A 15,351-nucleotide genomic window follows, 5' to 3' on the forward strand; every position below is an offset into this window, starting at 1 on the left:
CTTTGATTTTGGTTTTCGTTAGTTCTAATGTTCCTTTTTGTTTTTTCAGATTAGTGGCCATGACTTTTATTAGTGTTAGTGTCAGTGTTTTCCGTTTGTTTGATTTTCAGTTTCAGTTTTAGTGAGAGTGTTTGTGAAGTTTCCTGTTGTGAGTTTTTGTGCAAAAGTGAATGAATGGGTGAGTGGATCCGTGCGTGAGCCGAAACTGGCGGGACGAAACGATGTCTCTAGGTACTTTAGGGATAACGCGACTTAGACAAAATTTGATTTAGATCAATTTAACGTAATTTTGACTTTGGCCTTTTTGCGTTGTTTTCTCATTTATCAAAATGCGTCAGCCGAATGGCCTGCGATTAGTATAATAGCTTCGCGCTGTGGGATAGTGCTAATGTTGAAAATAGTCCGTTGCGCAATTGTAATGTTAAAAAGCACTTCGCATATGTCAGAGTCACGGATGTTTGGAAAATTTATGCAATCAACCTTAGTATGGTGAATCTGTTCATGATGTGTCTGAAATATTCTGAAATACTCACTAACACAAATCGTCAGCGAAAAGTGCGAATTCGATTCAATTTATCCGGGGTTCACGAAATACTTTAAAAGTTTGAAGCGAACGGTGGAGATATGTAATCGCATATGATGACATCGTAACTTGTGCAACCTTCGACGTAACAACAAATTAATTTCGCGAAAAAATAGACATCGACAAGAAATATACACACCCAAACCGCCGCTGAGACTGGCGGATTTACACTGAAAAGTTATTGTTATATTCTTGCTTGATTGGTTTAATAAAACTTAATTTATACAAATTCTCAAAGTGTTTTCGGCCACGGTGGGGTTGAACATAACTTAAACAAGGTCTATACACTACCTCTGATTTGATTTTTTTTCATATTCTGGTTGAAGGGCTCGAGTACTACACAAAACTGTTTTTAGTTTGCGGATTCGCTTGATCGTATGGGACCCACACACGTTTCCTCTAACAGCTACTGAAATCAGCTTTAACCGACTCCAGATACACGTAATCATTATAAGAAATGCTTCAAATAACTGTCGTTACTTATTTATGAAGAATCAACGCACTCCAAACAGCAGGTACAAGAACAGTAGTTAAATAAGAAGCCTCGACGACGCAGTAGTCTAAAATGCTCATATAAATTCAGTTTTTTTATTCGGTGTTTACTGGAGCATGCAACTCTCTACCAATTCAAAGAGCTTCAAACTCTCTTCATCTTTTGGACATATCACGATTTAAAAATGTCGAAATTTTGACTTTAGCTGGTTGTGGCTACGTGGCCAGGTTGTCGAGGGAAGCGAATTAGCCTAGAATTAGTCCCTCTATCCGTTGCTATAACAATTTGTACTCAAATTGACTCATGGGTCCTGGGGAGCAATGGATGCCGGTTCTCCAAGTGGATCCGAAAACTGAATACAGTTTTCTGCAGTATGCGAATCCCTCAACCAGAATATGAATAAAGAAGACAGAGGTGATGTTGCGACCCTATTTAAGTTTTGTTCAACGCCACCGTGCGGTTATTGTATAGTTTCTGTATATTGGCGATGTCAACATAAAATATGTTGCAGGTATATCGTTTTTTTCTGTATTTTCCACTGTTTTTTGAACTCACTTTGTTAAGTGAAATAAAACAAAAGACATTGATTCTATCTCACAAAACTCTGTGTATACAGGGTCGTTCAAATAAAACTCCCCGCTCAAAACAATGATTTTTATTTGAATATTTCATCGAAAACGATAGAGAAAATAAAATGGTGTGTTAGAGACGAGACAAAGGCTCGTAGCTAAAATAAAAGGGCAGAAAATGTCGGAGAATGTAAAACGTCAATATTATTTCGATTACAAATTCAAACTCATCATTTTTTCCGTTGTTTTACTTCCAAAATCTTTGTAAGTGAGGACGTAACCTTCAACCATAAACTCGTTTTTTAGAAAACAATCGACGCGTTTAGTGCGACATCAGCGTAAAAATCGTGAAGTTTTCACTTTAATGATACAATGACAATGACAGTTATAAGTAAACTTAAAAGTTGCAATAATTACACGAATCGAATAAATTACCAACAGATAAAACTAAATCATCTCACAATTTCAAACTGACCATTTTTCGCGCTGTTTTTTTTTACGAACAATTTTTTTTTGTTAGGACGCACCCATAAACGTCACAGAAATCACAACGATCACAACGCGTTTTTTTTAGAAAACAATGATGATGGTGCAACAAAATGTGTGTGAATTAAGAAGTCTTAGAATGACGGTCATCCGATAAAAACAAAGATTAGTCAAAGTTTTAATAAAATTTAATGTAAATTTAAGATAAATGTGACATCAGTAAATCATTTGTTTAAGTTGAAAGTGAGAATGTGATCAAAAATGAATGTCCGATCAGGACTTTGCGTAGTTTTGATTCAATGACAAAATTGATAGCTTCTGTGATGACAAAAATTAAGTAATGGCAATGAAAACGGTTAAATACTGAACAATGATAAAACGGATAAATAAATGAAATTGAACAATGATAACGGTTAAACAATGAACAATGATACACGGACAAATAATTGAAATTAACAACAATGATCACACGGATAAATAAAGGTCAGTGACAATGATAAGAAAACAAAAAATCAGCAATGATAACATGAACATGAGACAAATGTGACGACTGACATCAATTGTTATTGACTGTAAATGGATCCAGTGTTTTCATAATATCGGGAACGAAAATGCCTGCAACACAACGAAATGAGTTGTTACCAGTTGAGGCTTTTTTTTAGCATGTTTTTTGAACTTACCTTCTTGTACAGAAAATTTGGAAAATCCAGAGTTCGAAAAATTCTTTGACCGGCGATTACAGAGGAATACTTGCGTTTGAAATTGTCACAATGAGACAAGGACGAATGACCACGACCAATTTTATTTTCGATGCGTTTGAAATGATAGAAATGGTAGGAATGGTGCATTTGTGCTGCGGTGGTGAAGTACAAAAACAAATAAGACAATGGAATCGAAACAAAACGAATGACAACAAATAGTTCATACCGATTGGTTCACAGTAAGTGTTCAAACTGTTTTCCTCCTTCGTGCATGCATAATAAAATTCTTGTTTCGAACGATTTTCGCACTCTTTCGAACATATCGGGATCGGGAATTTGACAGTATTGTACAATCCGATTTTCCATTTCCTGAATTGTTTGCGGAATCGTTCGAAACACGCGGTCTTTCAAAAATCCCCACAAAAAGAAATCCAGTGAAGTAAGATCCGGCGATCTTGGGGGCCATAGCATTGGACCAGATCGTCCAATCCATCTATTCGGAAACACAAGATCCAGATATTGTCTTACTATACGAGCGAAATGAGCTGGTGCTCCGTCCTGCTGGAATATGACGTCATTCCAGTCTATGTTTTGCCTAGCTGCTGATACACGCATTGCAGGAACGATTTGATAATGCAAGAGTAAAACATATTTAGCACTGTCCAGGTTCCCATCTATGAAAAATGGTCCGATGATTTCGTCACATAAAATTCCAGCCCAAACGTTGCGTTTCTTTGGGCGTTGCGTGTGTGCTTCCCGAAATTCATTTGGATTGACCTCGCACCAGTAACGGCAATTATGACGGTTTACGTATCCTGTCAAATGGAACGTAGATTCGTCTGAAAAGCAAACCTTTCTGAGAAAATCTTGATCGCGAACTTTTTCGTCCATCAATTCGCAAAAGTCCAAACGTTTCCAATAGTCCGCTTCAGACAATTCTTGAGTTAACTTTACACCGTATGGGTGAAACTTGTGACGTCGTAAAATCCTCCGAACGGACGAAATGGAATTGTCTGTTTCTAGAGCGACCTCCCTCAAACTCTGCTGCCGATTCATATAAATACTTCCAATCACCAATACTTCATTTTGTTCGTTTGTTGCAGACCTGGGACGTCCAGATTTTGGCCGGTTGAAGACGCTGCCAGTCGCTCGAATTTTCTGGTACATTAATCGTATGCCTTTCGGAGATGGAGTCGGACGATGCGGAAACATCGTATGGAAGCGTTGAGCAATTTTGCGATAGCTTAGCTTCTCCTCAATTCGGAGGAAACAAAGTATTCGCCTCTCTTCGTTGGTGTAATACATGCTTCCAGTTTTACTATTTGAAAAACTCCAGGCTGCTTAGAAATTAGACCTTTTAGTCTGAAGTTTTGAATGTAAGTAACGGTGTACTACAAATTCTTAATACGCAAAACTACTGAGTTTACTCTGTGTTTCAGACGCTGGAAAATATTGGACTGCAAACCAAACGATGTAATAAATTGACGATCGAACCGAATAAAATTTGATTTTGTCGAATTGTGCTGGATTTATGAAGTGCTCTTGGAACTTTGAAAATTATGTTCTGCAGCTTTTCAAAGGAATTGATGGGAATTGGGTGTGATTGGGAGCAACTTTCGTTGCCTTTAGTGAATAGATTTTTACTCAACCGAATGATCAATCGTTTTGTCACACTCGATTCACAGTTTCGAGTGAGAATCTACGTATCTATTGTCTAAACAGGCATTTATCGCGTTGCATAAATACCTTCTTACTTGTGTGTGAGGAGTGCTTTCTTAACATCTAAGTGTGAAACAGATCCGAAAACAAGAATGTCCAAACTTTTGAATCTAGTGAAACCTGGCAAAGTGTAAAATAGTGAGTTTGGCTGTAAGTACTCAATTATCGAGAAAAATCTGCAGCTGAATCACAATTCGATTCAAAAAATTTCTGAGAAACTTTTACTGGGTGAACAGGATTTTATAAGGGGTAGGGTCGTGTAGATAAATACATGAAGGGTAAGTGATTGTGAGCTTTTAATGATTTGCTGAATCAATTAAAATACAGAGCATCGATGAAAGTAGATTTAAATCAATGAACTTACAATGATCCAACGTATTTGAACTCGTAAGAATTCTTGTCCTTAGACTTCACGCAAACATTCCATGTCTTCTTTAAAAAATTCTTCGACAAGTAACGAAGTGATTTTTTCGGGAGGTACACCTTCGACGTTACAACAACACTGTCGCCGACACAACACACTGTTACGATATCTCCAAGATTGTTTTTACGTCCGTTCACCTTTAACTGGTCAGACACGTATCGATGCTAAGACTTAAATAGTCAGAAAATGTCAATTTCTAAGTTAAAGGTAATTCTCACGAGTTTGTTCACATCAATAGAATCCTTGACTTGTCCACAGTCAATTTCATATCGGAAGGTCTTCCCTCTTTTTGGGTTACGATTTTCAGCTAAACTACTCTTTCCAGCGGCTTTTTCTCCAGACGCGAACTTAGATAGTTCCTTGATTTTCGATGGTTTTTTGGACAAAACAGCGTTTTTCGGCAATTCGTTCATCTTTCTCGTCTTCGACATGATTACTTCGTTTGCTTTCTTTAGTTAATAAACAAGGGATCGTTAATAATAAGTAGCAACGATATTGACGATTTTACTTTTTCAGTTTGATTGCCAATCGAGGTAGAAGGAGCATCTTGTTGCAGCATCTTCCCGATATCAAGTGCTGATTCCTTATTTTTCTTTTTTAAATCGGTCTCACCAATATTTTTCTTTGAAGGCTGAACAAAGACAAAGACTAGGTGAGCCGGACTTTTTTTCGCTAGAGACGATTACTTACCATTCTGATTGTTTCAGGACGACAAAGACTACGTTTTTTCAGTATACTTTGTTTTTAGAACATTAAACATTGCACAGCCAAGTGAGTTGTCGAAGGATTTTGTTATTAGAATAGTTAGGTAGGGCTTAAAAGCCCTCTTACACACAGTTCGCTCATTCGAATCAAAATGCTTGAAAAATTTACACTTTAACCATGGCTATTTGACTAGATCCTATACTCGCATTCATAAGTTTTTGATTAGATCATTATCACTAGGTATTTCCTTATAATTTTTCAACCAGTTGCTGAAAAGGCCCATCATTTGTGTTTTGAGTTAACCCTATTTATTTGATAATTTAAACGAGTGTCTGGACTCACCACGGCATGTTTTTCGTAAAAAAATTTGTAAAAAGCGCTTGCAACTATGCGTTTATTCGTGTTAACTCGCGCAGTAAGTTAATTGAAATAAATCGTAGGAGCCCTGCACCAGAAAAACATAAGTAGCCTGGGACAAGTTTTCATAAAAAATTAAAGTCGTTGTCGCCTATCGGACCCAAAGAGTTGGGAGCACTTTTAATTCAAAGATCAAGGATGTTCTAATGGACATAATAAATACTACGTTCTTTGTGACGAAGTGAATGTGCTTAGGAAATACGTCTTTCGGATTTTATTGGAATCGGGCTCAATTTGAAAATGATGGAATTCGCGGTTTTTATAGGAGCTGCAATTTTCAATGAGCTCAGTGAGTAGTACTTTGATGTTTGATAGAATTTTAATAGCAAACCTTAGAACGGTAGATCTAATATTTGGAAGTCAATTCCCGAAAATTCTCCAAAATTTCCCAAAAGAGAGACTCTTTCGATAATTTTTGGGATTTTTAGGGAAGTAATTCCCAAATATTAGGCCCTGATCTGAGGTAATACGTGCTAGCCATGTGGTATCTGATTGAAGCTTCCATGGCATTAGGTGATGGCTATGTGAAATGTGGAATAAAAACTCTCTGAAGTGATGTCTGGTCGAAGTCTACATTAAAATATCTGTGGTATTGTGTGATGGCGACACACTTGGTCAAATCAAGTCTTGACTATGGTGTTTGGTTCGGTAAAAATTCGATTGGTCATGAGAAATGGTAATATGAAAAGTGCTCAGTAAGATAACAAAAGTTGCAGTTCCCTTGAATTTAACGTAGGAAATTGTTCATTCAAGACTGGAGAGCTAGTTCATCAGTACAAATTGGACTTTTGGCTTTTCAAACTGAAAACACGCCCAAGACTCCTTTTTAAAACTAAGCGTCGTTCTCGTTTCGATGCTAAATTCTGTGATCGGTAGGCTATTGGCTATGTGCGCTTACATGGCTTACATTGAGTTTCTAAATTATTTATTTGAACCTAGGAAAACATATTACGGATACCGAAAGACTTAAGTTGAATGTGATGCTCCTCTTCTCAACAAGAAATGGAATTTTAAAATTTTGATAAGTTTCTCTCCTAGTCCAAAACTTTATTTAAAACCAAACCCTAAAGCGAAAGCTGTTTTATTCACGTCAATCCGTGGTAGCTGATTGAATTTCACGTTTAAAAGTCAATCTGTGGTATGGCTGTAAGCCACACTAAATTACGCCTCTAGACCGTGAGCTTGATTGAGTTTCACGTTTAAAGATCAATCTGTGGTATGGTTGTAGGCCACACAAAATTACGACTCTACACCGTGGCATCTGATTGAATTTCACGTTCATAGATCAATCTGTGGTATGGTTGTAGTCCACACAAAATTACGACTCTAAACCGTGGCATCTGATTGAATTTCACGTTTAAAGATCAATCTGTGGTATGGTTGTAGTCCACACAAAATTACGACTCTAAACCGTGGCATCTGATTGAATTTCACGTTCATAGATCAATCTGTGGTATGGTTGCAGGCCACACTAAATTACGACTCTACACCGTGGCATCTGATTGAATTTCACGTTTAAAGATCAATCTGTGGTATGGTTGTGGGCCACACAAAATTACGACTCTAAACCGTGGTATCTGATTGAATTTCACGTTTAAAGATCAATCTGTGGTATGGTTGTAGTCCACACAAAATTACGACTCTAAACCGTGGCATCTGATTGAATTTCACGTTTAAAGATCAATCTGTGGTATGGTTGTGGGCCACACAAAATTACGACTCTAAACCGTGGTATCTGATTGAATTTCACGTTTAAAGATCAATCTGTGGTATGGTTGTGGGCCACACAAAATTACGACTCTAAACCGTGGTATCTGATTGAATTTCACGTTTAAAGATCAATCTGTGGTATGGTTGTGGGCCACACTAAATTATGACTCTAGACCGTGGTATCTGATTGAATTCCACGTTTAAAGATCAATCTGTGGTATGGTTGTAGTCCACACTAAATTATGACTCTAGACCGTGGTATCTGATTGAATTCCACGTTTAAAGATCAATCTGTGGTATGGTTGTAGTCCACACAAAATTACGACTCTAAACCGTGGCATCTGATTCAATTTCACGTGTAAAAATCAATCTGTGGTATGGTTGTAGGCCGCATAAAAATACAACGTGGTGTTGGTTGACGTCCACAACAAAAATTGACCCGTGAATACCTTAACAGCTTTCGCTTTCTCTTGTGTCACTCTTCCATTTCTTCCCACAATCATTTCTTACACATTTAAAAAAAAATATTTTCAGAAGCTGTCCTTGCGGTACGTGCTACATTTCAAAAGGGCAACAACAAAACATTGACAATAATCAAAATTACTGTTAGATTCTAATTATCTTAAATTGAAATTGTGTTTGAAAAGACTCAGGTTTTACAGGCGCTTCACCTTTCCTGACAATATCATTTAATAAAGACTTAAAAAATCTCACACCGTTGTTTTAAGTTTTAACAATTAGAATTTCCAGATAAATCACAAGATCATTTACGAGCCCATTTAATTTTGGAAATTTTCAAATTTACATTTAGTGACAGTAAATTTGAAAATTTTTACTAAAAGCGGGGAGATTTTTCTGGCACACCCTGTATATTATGTGTATTCGATCCGGTTATATTATTGAAAAAGCTTCATGATAAATTGAAAAACGATGCGATGTCTACATTTCATCTTGTAGTTTCAGTGATAGTTTTGATAACCAAGTGAGAAGATGGTTTTTGAAACCGAAAGATTTGAGGTGATGTTTACTGTCAAATGTGAAAAAAAAATCAAAACGAAAAAATTCTTTAAATTTCCACTTTAGACCATTCTCTATGAGTGTATTGAGTCGAGAAATGAGCACCAATTTCAGTACATTCTGAACGAGCTGATATTGAATCCGAATAAGCGGCTGAAATGTTTCGACGGACTTTCAACGTTCGAGAAAGTTCTGACAACACCGAAATCGAGGAAACTCATCGAGCTATGTGTTTGCAATGGATGCGATTTTTACAAGGTGATATATTCAAGTGACTATAGCCTGCAGTACATCTGCTAGGACACTTATTTGAAATTAAATCTTTCTTCACTGCTGAAGATTTGAACCTCCTATTTTGGTGTTCCATGAAATTCTACTGAAATTAGATTTCTTTTTCAAATCATCCCAAAAGAAAAGTCCTGATGGAATATATCCACTACGCCATGCCGTTGGTTCATACAGCGCTGAGAATCTAATCACAATATTGAAGCAATCCGATGAATCTACGAAACCATTATGTGACGATCATTTTGTGGCGACCCAATATTCAGCGATCATAAATGAAAAATCGGATGGAGGAAACAACTACCTCCATCTCTTGGGTAACAACATAACCGAAGACAATTACGCAGAACTTTCGAAAATGATGTTGAAGAATCCGGTCGTGGAAAAGAGTTTGTTAAACTTCATCATCGACAACGTACGAATCGACTATTATACGCACAACAGCAAAGAAATCCAAATGTTGATGGAGGAACGAGGATTGGCAGTTCGAATGGGTAAGAAAATGGATTTTACCGTTGACACAAACTACATGGTCCAGCATCTAGACGACTGGAATGAGACACAGTTGGCCGATAATCTTGAACGTTGGAAACGGGACACGAAGGACCGTGACGATGGGATCATGGAATTGTTAGAAGCAGCAATTGTCAAGAATTTACCTGAAGCAGTTGCCATTTTAATGCATCTTGGTGCGGATATTAATGGAATTTCAAAAAATGACAAATTCAAAATGACGCCGGGATTTTTGGCCTGTACGTTCGGATACTATCAAGTCCTGAAGGTCCTACTGAGCAACAATAATTTGTCATTTCAGTCGACGAGTCTTCAAAAGAATCTGTTGCATCAAATATTTTCTTCCGAAGCCATTGATCCAGTCGACCGCCAGAAAACCTTCGACTTAATTATCGCGGATCGACGATGCACATTGGACGTAATCAATCAGCCCGATTCTGAAAATCGGGTGCCTCTGCTTCTCGCCTGCCAGCACGAATGCGATGACATTGTGAAGGAGCTGCTGATACGTGGAGCCTACATCGGTTGTGAGTCAGTGTTGAATTACATCAAAAAGGACACCCTTGAAGAGTTCCTGGATGAATGCGTGAAGTGCTCCGGCGACATCGACGACAGAGACTTTGAAATTTACATGGACTACAAATTTTTGAAGTCTCCCGACAGAAAGAAGCCAGAAGCTGAAGGAACTCATCTTGCATCCAGTCATTGCTTCATTTGTGCTGCTCAAGTGGCGGAGAATCGATTTCATTGTTTACTTCAATTTGCTGGTCTATTTCGGTTTCATGATTTTCTTGGGCTACATCATCGTGAACTTTCACTATGTACCCAGTAGTTTCAAGTACGACGAAGAATATTGCAAAAGCACAATTTATTCTCACGACCATTGGCTTAACGTAACTCTGAAAGATTATTTTTTTCATAGTAGATCTGAGAATATGAGTAACTCGGACAATACCATCACTCACTTGCTATTTGAGAACATTGAAGCAATACAGGGTTATACAACGGCAGCGACAGTGCCAACATCACCTACAACGACCTTTTGCAATGGGACCGTTTTCGGAAATTTATGATATTCAAAACTCAATTTCGACAATATTTCGCCGACCATGCACTTTCTTATTGGTTCGGAATTGTTGGACTCACGTTGATGGCATCCTACGAGGTTGTTCAGTGTGCTATGTCGTTCAAGAAATACTTTTTCAAGCCGATTAATTGGCTGGATATTTTGCTGATCCTTATCTCCTTCTTCGTTCTCATCGGAAATGCGAACATCGAAAGGAAAATTTTCAAGAGATTTTGCGTAATCATGATCTTGTTAATGGGCGCTCAGAGCATTCAGCTCTTTTCCAAAGTGTCCGCTTTTTCATTGTCCTTGCACATGGCAATACTGAACAAAGTGTGTCGAACATTCCTCAAGACCATTGCCCCGTATCTGATTATTATTTCAGCATTCGGAATGAGCTTTTTCGCTTTGAATTATGATAACTACAGTTCAGCGGAAATGAGCAACGGTGGAGCTACTGAGGAGCAAGGATTTTCAAGTCCTTTCTTGTCGACAATTTCCACTATTAAGATGATGTTATCGGATTTTGGTGCCGTTACTATTAAAGGAGACGATCATTTTCAGGGCATTCTTTTTGTAGCATTCATGATATCGATTTCCATTGTGCTGTTCAATCACGTTTATGAAAAGTGAATTGTGGCGAAATCGGGAGTTTTTATCAAGGCAGTAGCGTCAATGGAGGGGTTACACCCTCTTTCTCTATAAATATTTCACCACATTGATAGTGGCGAATTATTTTGGATGGAAGATTTGGTGTCGCTGTACATCTAATAATTGTGTAATCAAGCAGAACAAACATCAGACCATCTATTAACATGCAAAGATCTTAGTACCTTCAGACAAACCATCGAAAACAACGAAGAAGAAGAATTTTTTGCTACGCTCTATTGGCACGTCCGTAGTAAAAAATGAATCTTAAAAATTTTATTTTAATTGTTAGAAATAAAAATGCATATGAAAAAAAAAACATCTAATAAAATGTCGCTACCACGTAAAACCAGAGTATATAAACACTGAAGGTAATGCAAATGATCACGGAAATTACGGGACCCAACTTTCGGTGCGGGAAAGCCGGAAAAATAAGAAAATATATTTTATGCACCGGACAACTGAAAGGTCGTTTCGGTCGTAAGGAAAACTTAGGACTGGTGCTGAAAAAAATCGTCATTTCCTGTCTTGGTACGAAAATACTTTTTCCCGACTAGTGTTAAAATATCGCGACTGCGACTTTGTCGTTGTTCCTAATTAGCCTGTCCATCGGAGTCATCTCCAGGTAAATGTAGGTGTCTGGACATTTTGGCGCTAGGTATAATCGATAGTGGGAAACACAGATAAAATTCTGTATTGTCCTCCTAAAATCACAACATTTCTGTTACGACCAGGCGTTTGTAACTTAACTTCTAATCACTGCTGACCAGAGAGTAAAACGATCCGTTTGTAGATTTACTCGTTTATTGTTCTCAAATCAACTGATAGCTTTAAAATTCTAAAACATTGAAAAAACAGAAAGAAATTACAATAATTTCCCTAGATGTAACGTGGATGCCAATAACAAACTTACGAATAGTATTTCGCCTACACCTGTCGTAAACTATTTTATCGTCGTGCAATCTCTTTGTGTAAATTTACCTATGACCACAAATAAATTGACCTCGCATAAACTAGGATATTTACACAACACGAACGAATTGAGAATTAATTGTAATTTTTTAGGATGAGACGGAATCAAACAAATGTTATTCTATATGATTCGATTTGCACGTCTGCTCCGTACAAATTTCGATTAAATTCTGTCTTTCCGGTAATGTCTTTGATACAAACAAAATGATTTTCGTTATAAATTTACATGTGGCAACGATCAATGAATCGTCCACAATTCTTCGTTAAATATTTATTTCTCTCGATTGGCGCGCGTTCGTTACAATTTCTCTGTGTATAACTATGTAGGTAACGGCTTCATGCTAAAATATAGGTAATCATTTATGATGTATATACACACAAAGAGAACGTTTACACCACGAATACGTTTTAGATGTAGCTGGTCAGAATTGCTCAGCTCTACGAATTAAAATCACTTAAAATATCTTGCTCTTTTGTTCAATTAATTTTTTGGCTTTACATCATCACGTAGCTCATTTAAGTTCTGAGATCACATTCGGCATCAACAAGAGCCCGTCACTTTTGTCGAATTTAGTTCTTCTTATACGTTAGTGCGTACAAAATATGTTTGAATTCAATAGTGTAACCAGTTTTTTGGCATATACCTTGCTAACATCCATTTTATTGCGCATCATTTATACGTTTATTCTCTTGACGGAAAGTCAAGGATCTTACGCCAGAAAATACCCTAAAATGTTAGTTACCACACAATGTATGAAATGTTATCAAAAACGGAATTGTTTGTTACCATTTTTTTTTTGTCATCACGATAACTCGAGTAATTCTTAACCGTTTTTGATGATTTTTTTTAATCGACGAGGTTCGACGAGGTTCGACGAGGTTCGACGAAGTTCGAAGATGAGCCATCTAGAGATGAGGTTCTTGAAATTATTCGATGGGTGACGCACTTCCATTTAATCCATTTAATCCATTAAATCCATTTAATCCATTTAATCCAAAAAAAAAATTAGTTTTACCGAAATAATTAGGCTACCCACCTGAAAAATTTGTAAAGTAATTGCGAAAAATAGATTTGCACGATCCCCAGCTCGTTTAAGTACCCGTGAGGTATAGGAAATTTTTTTTTTGTTAAAAATGGTATTAAATTTATTTAATCCATTTAATCCATTTAATCCACTCTACACCAAAAACTCCTAAAAGTGGATTTTTTCGCTTTTTAACATTGTAGTTTGAGTTGTAGTACGTGGTTCGATCAAAATCAACAATTTTTAAGACTTTTACAGTATTTGGGAAAATGAACTTTTTTCCTATTTAATCCATTTAATCCAATTTTTATTCCATTTAATCCATTAAATCCATTTAATCCATTTAATCCATTTAATCTAGAAGTGAGTCATTCCTCGAAATTATTCCAGAAAAACAGGATTTTACTCTGTTAATAATTGACTAGGTCCCACCTTTTGTGTGGGTCGGGCAAGGGGGTAATCACTAGTAAATCAGTAAATCAAGTAAATCACGGTAAATCACAAAAAAGTTTGAAAAATTTTTGAAAAATTTTTAATTGTCACTGGATTACATTTCGAAGTATCGTGGCCGTAAACATATAGGATAAATTTCATGAACTAATACAAATTGAAGTAAATAGATTCAAATTTAGTAGAAACTTCATTTTTGATTTACTTGATTTACTGTGATTTACTGTGATTTACCGTGATTTACCGTGATTTACTGAGCTAGTAAATCAGTGATTACCCCTCGGAGTCGGGTCCCTTGACTGATAATTTTTCCAAAATAATTAATCAATTAAAGTGAAAGCAAAATAAAATTATCGAGCCTCATTTTTTGTCAACTGAATGTCAATTGTCAAAAACCAGACTAGATCATTTCATTTTGCTTTTACCTTATATTACAAACTATTATAACAAAGGTTCTGAAAGAATTTTGTTTTTGTGTGTCACCGCCTTCGTGATCAATTCAGGGTTGTCTTAACCTGGTTGTTTCAGAACCTTGATTATAATTATCTTAATTTATTTTAACTGATTTTTTGATCTGGATGAGAATGGACAATTCCTGAAGTCCAAGCCTTTTTGTCACGGTATGGATGAAATAATCTAACACAATTCTCAATTTGATACATTTACCACTACAAAAATGAAATGTTGTCACTTTGTATTAGTTCAAATTGTGCAATAATCCAATAAGACCCGAGTTGTTAACTAATGCAGTAAGATACCGCAACTCGTGTCAATTACGGCCTTCGATTCGCTCTAGCCGCAAACTTATCGCTCGTCCGAGCTGTCTAATATTGCAATACGATACCGTAACTCGTGTGAATTACGACACTCGCTTCGCTCGGGCCGCAAACTTCACACTCGTACGAGTTGTCTAATATTAGGTTTGGCCTAGTCGCAAACTTCTCACTCGTACGAGCTGTCTAATATTGCAATATGATACCGCAACTCGTGTGAATTACGACCCTCGCTTCGCTCGGGCCGCAACTTCACACTCGTACGAGTTGTCTAATGTTAGAATTGCTTGACTTTTGTAATACTATATGCTCACTGTATATGTAATTTCAGGTACAGTGGCCAACATTTCAAATGTCTTTTTTGTTAGGAATTTGACGTTTGACGAAAAATAATTGCCGATAGTGCATTTTATTTTAAATTAGGCGATTTCTTCGCTATTGCATTAATGCGAAAATGAAGTAACCAGAGCGAAGATAAATACCTAAATATCAATAATACCACTAGGAACCATTTCTATTTCTCCATTTACCATTTACCACAAAAATACTCCGTGGGAAAGAAAAAAAATGAATTTTTGCTTTGTTTACTTGACAGTTCGCTATCTCAAGGAGTACTTTTTTGTTGAGTGGCAACCATACTTAAGTTAATGCGGTAAATTATTTTGTTTTCTTAAAAGTTATACGACAGTCCTAAAAGTTTGTTCCAATTAACTGTTAATCCGAACTTTGACAACAGGAACGACAACGACTTCATTCAAAACAGACGTACCTTCTTCTCTCAGTGAAGGGAATCAT

General features: G+C 36.8%; 1 protein-coding gene and 1 long non-coding RNA gene across 3 annotated transcripts in view; both read right to left on the reverse strand.

The window, feature by feature from the left end:
* The window catches only part of LOC119075151 (zwei Ig domain protein zig-8-like), a 183,528-nt gene that overhangs the window by 65,446 nt on the left and 102,731 nt on the right, over window positions 1-15,351 (reverse strand). The window lies entirely within an intron of this gene.
* LOC119075161 lies at window positions 448-14,416 on the reverse strand. The gene is made up of 4 exons (XR_005087317.1): window positions 14,403-14,416; window positions 6,931-6,941; window positions 6,705-6,707; window positions 448-520 (listed from the first exon to the last, which is right to left on the reverse strand). It is a non-coding gene; the product is annotated as an uncharacterized LOC119075161 (long non-coding RNA).

Source organism: Bradysia coprophila, unplaced genomic scaffold (genome assembly GCF_014529535.1).
Source record: "Bradysia coprophila strain Holo2 unplaced genomic scaffold, BU_Bcop_v1 contig_193, whole genome shotgun sequence".
Taxonomy (NCBI): Eukaryota; Metazoa; Arthropoda; class Insecta; order Diptera; family Sciaridae; genus Bradysia; species Bradysia coprophila.